The following is a 10115-nucleotide window of genomic DNA, read 5'->3' as shown; positions in this document are numbered from 1 at the left end:
GTGACATTTACAATTCTAACCAATGAAATTATTGACTTTTTAAAATTGGTAATTTATTCTAAAGGAATTCTTTTGTCAAAGAAAAAAAAAAAATCTTCCCAATTTCCAACACAAATGCAAACTTCAAATGTAAAACGTTTTAAAGCGCCGTAATCCCAATGTACCTTTTCTGTAACACACACCTTGCAATATCTTATTATTGCGGCAGAGGGCAGCATTCCCCAAGCAACCGTAAAAGCTCCAACTGGCCACAACTCAGAGACACTGTCTCCCTGTACGTTACGTATCAACCCTAACAAAGTGACCTACATGATAGAGTACATACGCGTAAACAATATTTTAATCCCCAGGGGCCAGTTGTCTTTTCACAATATATTTTTGTATTAGTAATTTCTCTATCAATTGGTCCCAATTTTCTTTTATGGATCTGATTACTTATTACTGGCACGTTTGTTTCTTAAACAGAAAAAAGCTAAGAATTTCTTGTGAGGAGAAACGATACAGATAATGGATGGATAATTCACAGGGCAGCATGGTGAAATGTGGCTGCCTCATAATGATGCGGTTGAGAATCTTGGGTTGGGCTATTTCTGTTTTTCTGGGGTCTCTGATTCCCTCTCACATTTCAAAAACATACACGCTTGGTTGTTTCTTGATTAAATCTTTAAATGTGACTTTGGATGTCTGTTTGCCTTTACGTGCTATGGGATGTGAGTTTGATAGTGACTTGCCCAAAGTCAGCGAGATAGGCTCATTCTCATCTATGAGCTGGTGCTGATACTCTGAAGGAAATGGATGGCGAGACTGGACTGAAGAGACTTTGGATTGGAAAATATTAAGAAAAAAATTGTTACAATGTATGGATTTGGGGTCACGTCCAGGCGCGTGCAACCTCGGACGACACGGTGGGCAACTGGTGAGCATGATGGCCTCACAGTTCAGAGGTGCAGGGTTCGATTCTGATGTGTGGAGTCTGCGTGTTTTCCCCGTGCCTGCGTGGCTTTCTTCCGGGTACTTCGGTTTCCTCCCACATTCCAAAAAAAATAAAAACATGCATGTCATCCCAGCTGTCTTCGGGCTGTAGGCGGGGTACACCCTGAACTGGTTGCCAGTAATTTGCTGGGCCCACAAATACAACCATCCATGCTCACAATCATACCTAGGGACAATTTAGCGTGCCCAATCAACCTGCCATGCATGTTTTTGGAATGTGAGAGGAAACCAGAGTACCTGGAGGAAACCCACGCAGGCGCGGGTGCTGTAATCGAGCCCACGAATCTGCACTGTGAGGTGCTAACCAGTCGCCCACCGTGCCGCCTTGATTTAAACATGTCAAAAGCTTTTTTAGATCTTAGAAAATAGACAACTTTGTTTTAAAAGTCTAACAAAAAGTGCAGCTCATAATCAGAACATGCCAAATATCGGCCCCGATAATTGATAATGAGAACCTTGACAACTCAATCTGGACATGCCTGATTTAGGATCCCAAGGCAACCCCAAAATCATGGTATAATCCACATCCATGAACAGCACTAAAATATTTATTTTCCCCTCAAAAAAAGGTTTTTAAAAACAGCTGAAGGAATTAATTACTTCACAAATTTTGTATTTCCCCTTTCCCCAGTGAATATTTATTGCCAAAGAGGTTGAATGGTATCAACTAATAATAGGGAATTGGAGAAAATTCTGCCGTTATGTGAATTCAATACATTCCTTAGTAGAATCCTCGTTTAGAATGACCTAATAAGTGAGTCACCATAATGATCTTACTCTACGTGAAAACATGCTTTAATACTCACCCCATGATAAAAAGCATCACATGCGTCACTCTCCACATCTTCTTGACGAGTCAAAAAATTAAATCATTGGATGAGCACAATTAAATTGTGGGCAGCATTTCCATCCAGTAAATTGATGTAGCCCAAACTCAAACTAATGACTTTCTTGTAAGGTGACTTAATTGAGTCGGTCAAACTCATCTTTATCAAATACAGCCAGAATAAATAAAATACCTCTTTGTAATATTATTTGAGTTGGTTGCACTCATCTGAATGAAGTAAGGCCACAATGAAGTAGTGAAACTGGCCAAAACTAATTTACATTTTTGTTCAACTCAAACTAACACAGTTGGACTAAAGTAAAATTATTTAATTTCAGACACAAATTACACAAAATCAGATGAATGAGTTTTTATTTTTAACAAATACAAATTCATTTGAATATACAGAAATACATATACTTACACACACGTTCATACACGTTTGAGACCAGCCACAGTCTATCTAACGTGACACACTTTAAGAAGTGCTACACAAGTGGTTAACATCTTTATAAAAAAAACAAGCAAACAAACACATCACTGTTGGCGTCTCTTAGCACTCTACGAAAACTGCTTGATTTTCAGCTCCTTGTACCTTTGTATTAAGTTTGTGTCCATCCAAGTTTATAATGACCTTCTGGAAAAACTTGCATTGTTGAGGTTTTCAGGAAAGGCATGAAAGGCAAGATCAAAAGCATAAATGATCCCAAACAGCATGATGGACCCCATCGTGAGACTTTTGACATTGTTGAGGACTTTAACGCCCTCAATCGCAACTTTCACGTCCTCTGACTCCACATGTCCATCTCTTTGGATTGTGTAAATCCCAGTGGTGGGCGGTCAAGGCCTTCGCTACTGGCCTAACATAATCAAGAAATTATGATCCTATTCTTCACACTGATGTCATTTTATATCCTAGTGTTGTATTTTTAAGAGAGAGTTTTTATCCAATCAGACTTCAGCTCGTGTTGCCAGGCAGATTTCACAATACCAGTCGCATGCACTATTCGTCCAAAGCCTTCAGATACAATTGTGCGAGCATCAGTTCTGTCTCTTAAGGGGGCTTTTACAGTTGATAGACAGTTGCGATAGCCAATCAGATCATGAGTTGCTTACAGTGAGCCTTCTCGCTGAAGGAGATGAACGAGTTTTGTGATTGGTTATTCACTCGTGAGGGGCAGGGCTATGCGGAATCAACACACCCGGAAGTCATAACTGCGACCGTTCGAAAATCTAAAATATGTTCTTGCTTTTTTAAACCACAATGGTCAAAGGACGGAAAAGTATGGATTTAATTGCAGAGACACTTGCACCGCCATTTTCAAGACAGAGCTTTCAAGAGAAGCTAGGTCATCCAACACTCTGTAAATTATTTCTCAAGCCGTAGTGTCATAAATGATGGTGTTATGAGGGGGATTTATTCAAGTTGGACTAAGTAGATTCACTGAAGGCCCATGTGTGAAATGCACGGCCCGCCACTGGTAAATCCCCATGACTCCAGTGGCTTCAGAGGACTACCCAACATAACAAAACAAGTTAAATTAAAATTCTTCAAAATAAAAATCTTGACCACAATACAATGAACCTTTATTTATTGCAGTGGTACTAACCAAGGCCATCATTTCCAGGATGCGCTTTAACGCCTACTTTGCGCTGGCAGAGCTCAATCAGCTTGTCTGAGTAGTGTTCCATCTGTGACAGGAACTTTGATTGCGGTGGCTTGGTTCTGAGCTGCAATAACTCTGCATTCACCTGAAAAATATTCAACAAAGTACAGACATGTATACAAGTTGTTCCTGTCCTGAAACAACCAAGACTCATTGCTAGTAGAGCATATGCAGAAAACAAACCAGTGTTCTTTTCAATGGAGGTATTCCGATGCACGTTTATCGGACCAAATACGCATCTGGCAAACTGACGCATATGGGACTGGTCGAGGCCGTGGAAATATCTCAGAATCAGGAAGACAGACTGCCTTATGGATGCAGTCTCTTTTGCTACATAAGCCTGCACGCTTAGAGGGGCTGAAAGTGCTCTCAAACACGCTTACAACCACCAATCCGTATCAGCTATTCCTCGCCGATTTTCCTGACCTCACCGGACCCACCCTCTCGGCACCTTTGACTAAGCATGCTAAGGAGATCAACATCACCACTGCACACCCAGCAGTCTATGCTTGTGCTAGGCACCCAGAGAGAGCTAAGTTTGCAATCGCCAAGAAGGAGTTCACTGGGGCCTCCCCAAGTTTGACAAAACTGACTAGGGCCTGAGGTGATTTCCGCCACCGGAACAACGCCACGACCCCCGAATGGCATCTCGTATTGAGCATACAGGACTTTTGCGCCCACCTGTCAAAGGCCACTATTTATTCCAAGATGGACATATTTTTCTTTTGCTTGTTCATGGGTTCCTCGCACATTCCCTTTTTAGCGTGTGCAGTAGTGAATGAGACACACTTGCCGCCAATGACGGCGGTGGGCGGCACTGGCGGTAACAGCAATATAGGTCTGCAGGAGAAGGAAGCATGAGAGAAAGAAGGGTGGTAGAAAGACAGCCAAAGTCATTTTGCATTTTGAAATAGCGACCTGAGCCAGAAGAAGCTTTAATTGTCAGGTCTCTGTTTTGTTGTCTGCACAACTGGAGTGGGGAGCGTTACCCTCCAGCAGTCGTTCCGGGACGCGTCATCGTTTGCTAGAAAGGCGTGCCTTCCAGCCATGCACCTGTGGCTTATCTCAGTCAATTACCATGGACTACTTAAGGACTTGCTTGCCGACCACACAGGGTCGGATTATTCACCTCACTCACGATCATTGTCTCCAAGTGTTTGAATATCTAGACGTCATGTTTTGCCCGTATTTTCTCGTATCATTGCTGTATGTAATTTTGTCATTTTTGCTATTTGTTCCGGTTTAATACTGTCGGTCCTGCAGCATACATTCTGTTTTTCTGTAAATAAACCGTTTGTTAAAAACATCTTGCCTTGGTCTGCGCTTTAGAATTCTGCTTTTTCCTTATTTTCAGTTTTCTGAAAACAGGAATGTAACATTAATAAGATCTGAGCCATAGTTCAGTTTGTGTGTTTATCACATTTTATTACAGGTTATGACAATGCCTGAGTTGTGTGCAGGCAGTGTGGGATAAATTCCCACTCGGTGACGTTGTCTATGTCTGCCCTGAGACTGGCTGCCGACCTGTTCAGGGTGTGGTGCGCCTTTCGCCCGGAGTCAGTTAGGATAGGCTCCAGCACCATCCCGCAACCCTGTACAGGAGAAGCAGTGTGGATAATGACAATGACATTATTTTTACAGTGAATATTACATTTTATGTTTGGCTTTTCCAACTACCAGCTGGGTATTATTTTAGAACAAGATATAAATACAGTACATAACATTATAACATATACTACTTTTGAGAGTGGCTTGAAGTTAAACTACACTATCTGCTAGCTGAGTACACAATTGTTCCTCTTGCATGCTCCCTGATCCGTAGTTGTGAAGCCAGTGGAAAAGGAAACTAAAACAATTATTAATAAACTACAACAAATCGAATCAAAACATGCTAGGAGAAGGTGTCGTGTCTTGAGGAAATTCTTTGGGCGATTTTTCTTTGAGCGTGGAAGAGAGATAGGAACGACAAGCATGAAGATTACTACTACTTGTGCAACTTTATACAGGGGTCCAGGTATGTTTTTATTTGGAATATTATATTATGGCACGGCTAAGAACCCAACAATAACATTTAATTTGCATAAATATGTTTCTTAATAGGGATAATGATACAAAGTACCATATTTTCCTAAATGAAAAAACTTGGTATTGGTATTTCTGATTCTGGCTCCAGTATTAGCTAGGAATCAATCAATATCAAAATCACAGGGGTCGCACGCCTCTACCAGGTATTATCATGTGCTGGTACACCCACTGAATGCGCCCAAGAAAGCCCACATCTCTGTCAAGTTTTGTACGGAGCAAGCCCCAAATGCAGGGAAGCCAGGCAGGAGAAACTCAAAAGTGTATTTTAATGTAAACAACAAGGCATTGTGAAAAACTAAAATATCGAAGTACAAAACAACATGGCTAAAATAACAACACAAAGGAGCAAAATAACTAAAACCATGACTAAGACTACTGAAACGCAGGACAGACGTTTGACAGCAGACATTGACAACTGACATGAACAATGTGTCATTGTCCACACCACTTATCCTGTACAGGGTCGCGAGAGGATGCTGGAGCCTACCCCAGCTAACTATGGGCGAAAGGGGCACTACACCCTGAACTGGTCGCCAGCCAGTCACAGGGCAGACATAGAATCTGTCACTGAGTGGGAACTGAACCCACGCTGCCCGCACACAACTCAGGCGAGTGTACCACTACACCATCAGTGACAACATGAACAATGAACCAACAAGAATTCAAAGCAAACAGGGAACTAAATACAAACACATGAACGAGACAACGAGGAACACCTGGACAAGACACAAAGGGTTGGAGGGAGCTGGGAATGGGACGACAAGCACAGGTGGACACAATGAGCTGACAAGAGGCCCACCAAACACAGGGCAAAACATGAAACCAAATACTGAACCAAAAACAACAATGACGACCCTGACAATCACACCCAAATTCCTGTGGAAGCCTTTCGGGCTGAAGGGGGCAGCGCAGACATATGCTGTGTGTGCGCGTATTTGACAGTGTTGTGTGTGTGTGTGTGTGTGTGTGTGTATAGTAGTCTCTCCAGCATGTCTTGGGTCATCCTTGGGGCCTCCAGGGAGGCGTCCAGGAGGCATCATAATCAGATGCCTGAGCCACTTCATCTGGCTCCTTTCATCGTGGAGGAGCAATGGCTCGTATCTGAGTGACCGTGTCTCTAAGATGAAACTCATTTCAGCCGCTTGTATCCGAGATCTAGCCCTTTCGGTCAGACTCACAGCCAGTGACCATAGGTGAGTGTAGGAACGCAGATCGACCGGTAAAACGAGAGCTTCGCCTTTCGGCTTAGCTCCTTCTTCTGCACGAAAGCCCTATATAGCATCCACATCACAACAGAAACTGCACCGATCCTCCTGTTGATTTTCCGCTCCATCCTACCTTCACCCCACGATACTTGAACTCTTCCACTTAGCTGAAGGATCTCATCCCCGACCCGGAGATGGCACGCCACCCTTTCCAACTGAAGACCATGGTCTCAGATTTGGAGTTGCTGATCTTCTCTTAAACACGAGGTAGATAATGAGTTCCACCATTAAAGTTTGTTATCACAAAATAATTCATGAAGTAATATGACCAAGTCATGTTCTTAATGGTCTCAATTGTCAACATTAACTCACTGCCACATTTTTTCCCCACTTATTTTTTCTCCTTTTATATCTCATTTGATTTCATCCCCTTTCAAGTCCTCTGCTTTACTATATTTTGCAGGAATGCTCCTCTTTTTCAATCACAATGCACCAACAAACTCATTAAAATTCCTTCTCATAAGTGTGTAGTTGCATGGGTGAGAGGACCAGTTGGCCTGACACCGCCATTCACCCTCTTTTGAGGACATGCACAAGCACAGAGACACAGGGAGCAACGGAGGCCATTCATGTGCAGAGGCTTGTTTTGAAAATGTGCAGTGAAGTGTGATGCAACAACAGCGAGAGACAATAGGTGGCAGCACCTCTTGTCGTGACACCAACCAAGGTCGTCGGTCCTCATCAAGACTCTTCATTTTCTCCACTTCTTTTTTTGCCTTTTCATGTCTATGCCAAGTTTACGTTTATTTTAGACAGGTTCGAGGTTTTTCGCTGCATTTCGATATCACGTCATTATATACTTATTTCCTGTTTTATTGTTTCACTTGCATTGAGTCATTCACATTTTCAGACTTAGATCAGAACACCCAACTCTAGTATGTTCTTGTTCCTTTAAACAAACGTTTGAAAAGTTTCTTTTGTTATTTATATGTATGTGGTTTGGAAACAATGTGGTCAATGCCTGCAGTGGACTTCCTTTAAGCAACAAACAATTGCATTCCTTGGTTTTACAAAGGAGCAAATGTCATAAACTGAAATCTCCAGGGAAAAAGAGGCCTTTAGCAAATTCTAGTCTGTGCCAGTGTGTCACATGACTACTATAGCTTTGTTTTTTGGTCTGTCCATTTAACTGAACCACTGAGGTTTCTGTTGAAATTCAGCTCTAACCCCAACATCAGCAAGTCCTTGGCTTGAGTTTCAAATGTTAAGGACTTAACACCGTGATGTCCAACAACTACTGTTTCAATAATTTACCCTTTTATCATATGACAAACTGTTAAGATGGAGCATATTTTTAGTAGTTGGGAGAATCATTCTATGATTGTAGTTGTAGGAGAAGATTCTGTGTGGCAAAATGTATTGCTTGTTTTTGGATTAATTGATGAGCCTATTTAAGTAGGAATTTTCTCTTGCCCTGGCGGGTGTTCCGACTGGAGAAGCAAAGTTTTTGACCGTCTTCAATGCAAAAGGTTGCTACTCTATGTATGAGTGTTCAACTCTTGGAAACGTTGAAGTTTAGTCATCATAAAAGAATGTGGACAAAATAAATTGACCGTAGGTTCAACTGGCTATTTATTCTCAGGCTTTCATTCATTTCAACCACGGTAACAAAAGTGTGTCAATTACAATTTTCCAGTGTGACATCGTAGTGGCTTAAAGCTTTGGCTTAGTTAGCCTCTACAGTCGTATTGTGCCTTTATCCTTTCTAAACAAACAACTACATACTACTGTACAAAGCTTTGCCACCAAAAGATAGCTTACTTGTATTCATGATCCGTTAGGTTCGATAATACTATCAGGAGTAACTAACGGCAATATAGCAATAAAAGAGAGTCCACTCCACCTGCATGCATCAAAATGCATCAGCTGTGCAATGTACTGAAATGCAGTGTTCCGTGTCAGAGTTGTGTCAACACCATCGGGCCTCAAATGAGCTGCACGGCCATTTCAACTGTTCCATTTACACAGACATTGATATGGTGGTGCTACTCTCTCTGTAGTTACCTAATTGCCGTAACATTCTGTTACGCCGTTCCGTCGCTGTTCTGTTTACACAGAGTGACAAGGCCTTTAAACATTTGTGTAAATAGGGCTAATACCTACAATAACAGCGTCAACAGAGATGTTTAAAAATCAACACATGAAAGACATTTTTATGGCTGTTGACGTATTGTAACGCTCATACATGATTGCAAACTGTTCGTACAATACATAGACACGTGGAGAAAGCCCCTCTGTTAGTGAAAGAAAAACCTCCAGTTGTTACAGAAATAACTTAAATCTGACCAAAGTAATATGTTGCAAAAACTTTCTTTTCTTTAGCAGAGGTGCGCGAACAGTTCTGTCCACGTGTGCACAAGTACATAACATATGTACAGTACTTACAAGTACATAATGTAAATAGACTAAATTTTATGCGGCTCTTGTTCACTACTATACTGCAGTGGAAGAATAAAAAAAACTAACAAAAAAACCCCATAATTTTGCACCAACTAGCTCGCCAATCATTCCATACATGCACATTGGATTGGGGAGAACATGCAAGCCTCACACAGGAAGGCCAGAGCCCAGATTTGAACCCACCATCTCAGAACAGTGAGGGGGATGCGCTGACCAATCAGCCAACTTGCAGCCCGATTTTACCACATAGCAAAAAAAAGTGTTGTTTTTCTTTAAATGTAAATGCCACATTCATTTTGCTACATGCAAAACACAAACACACACCCACACAGCCAATTAACATCGAAACACTAAAACATTTAATAGTTCAATTAAATAAGCAATAAATGATTCTCTTAACTCTGAACTCAATTGTATTTAAAGTGCTTTAAAAAAAACAATGCAACTGAAACAAAGGTTACTTCGTGAAGAATGATTGAAATGTTTTTGTGTGATATGTTTTTTGGAGGTTTATCTTGCTTGGAGTTTGAAAAATATGTTTTATTTTTCTGGTGTATTTACAATGGGCAACAATAATACACGCGTGTTCGCTATTCTAAGGCCTATATCTTGAGAATTGTGGGGGTCCACTGACTATGTACATATTTACGATTTAATTTTTGAAACAAAATATATTGTACTTCTTTAAAAACATAAACCCAGTAGGTTGTTTTGAGAACAAACTGTCAAGTCGCAACTGTATTATGGCCACCTGCTGTTCGACCAAAGATTGAATTCCCCCTTGTTTTACAGTCTACATGTTGCATGAAGTATTGCATTTATTAGATGAGAGAGAGGAACATGATTCCACTGACCCGTATGGGGGCGCAAGGATGCTGA

The sequence above is a fragment of the Idiotropiscis lumnitzeri genome, chromosome 14 (assembly GCF_059441095.1).
Source record: "Idiotropiscis lumnitzeri isolate Australia: NSW breed Sydney's pygmy pipehorse chromosome 14, RoL_Ilum_1.0, whole genome shotgun sequence".
NCBI lineage: Eukaryota > Metazoa > Chordata > Actinopteri > Syngnathiformes > Syngnathidae > Idiotropiscis > Idiotropiscis lumnitzeri.
Note: the sequence above shows the minus strand (reverse complement) of the source record.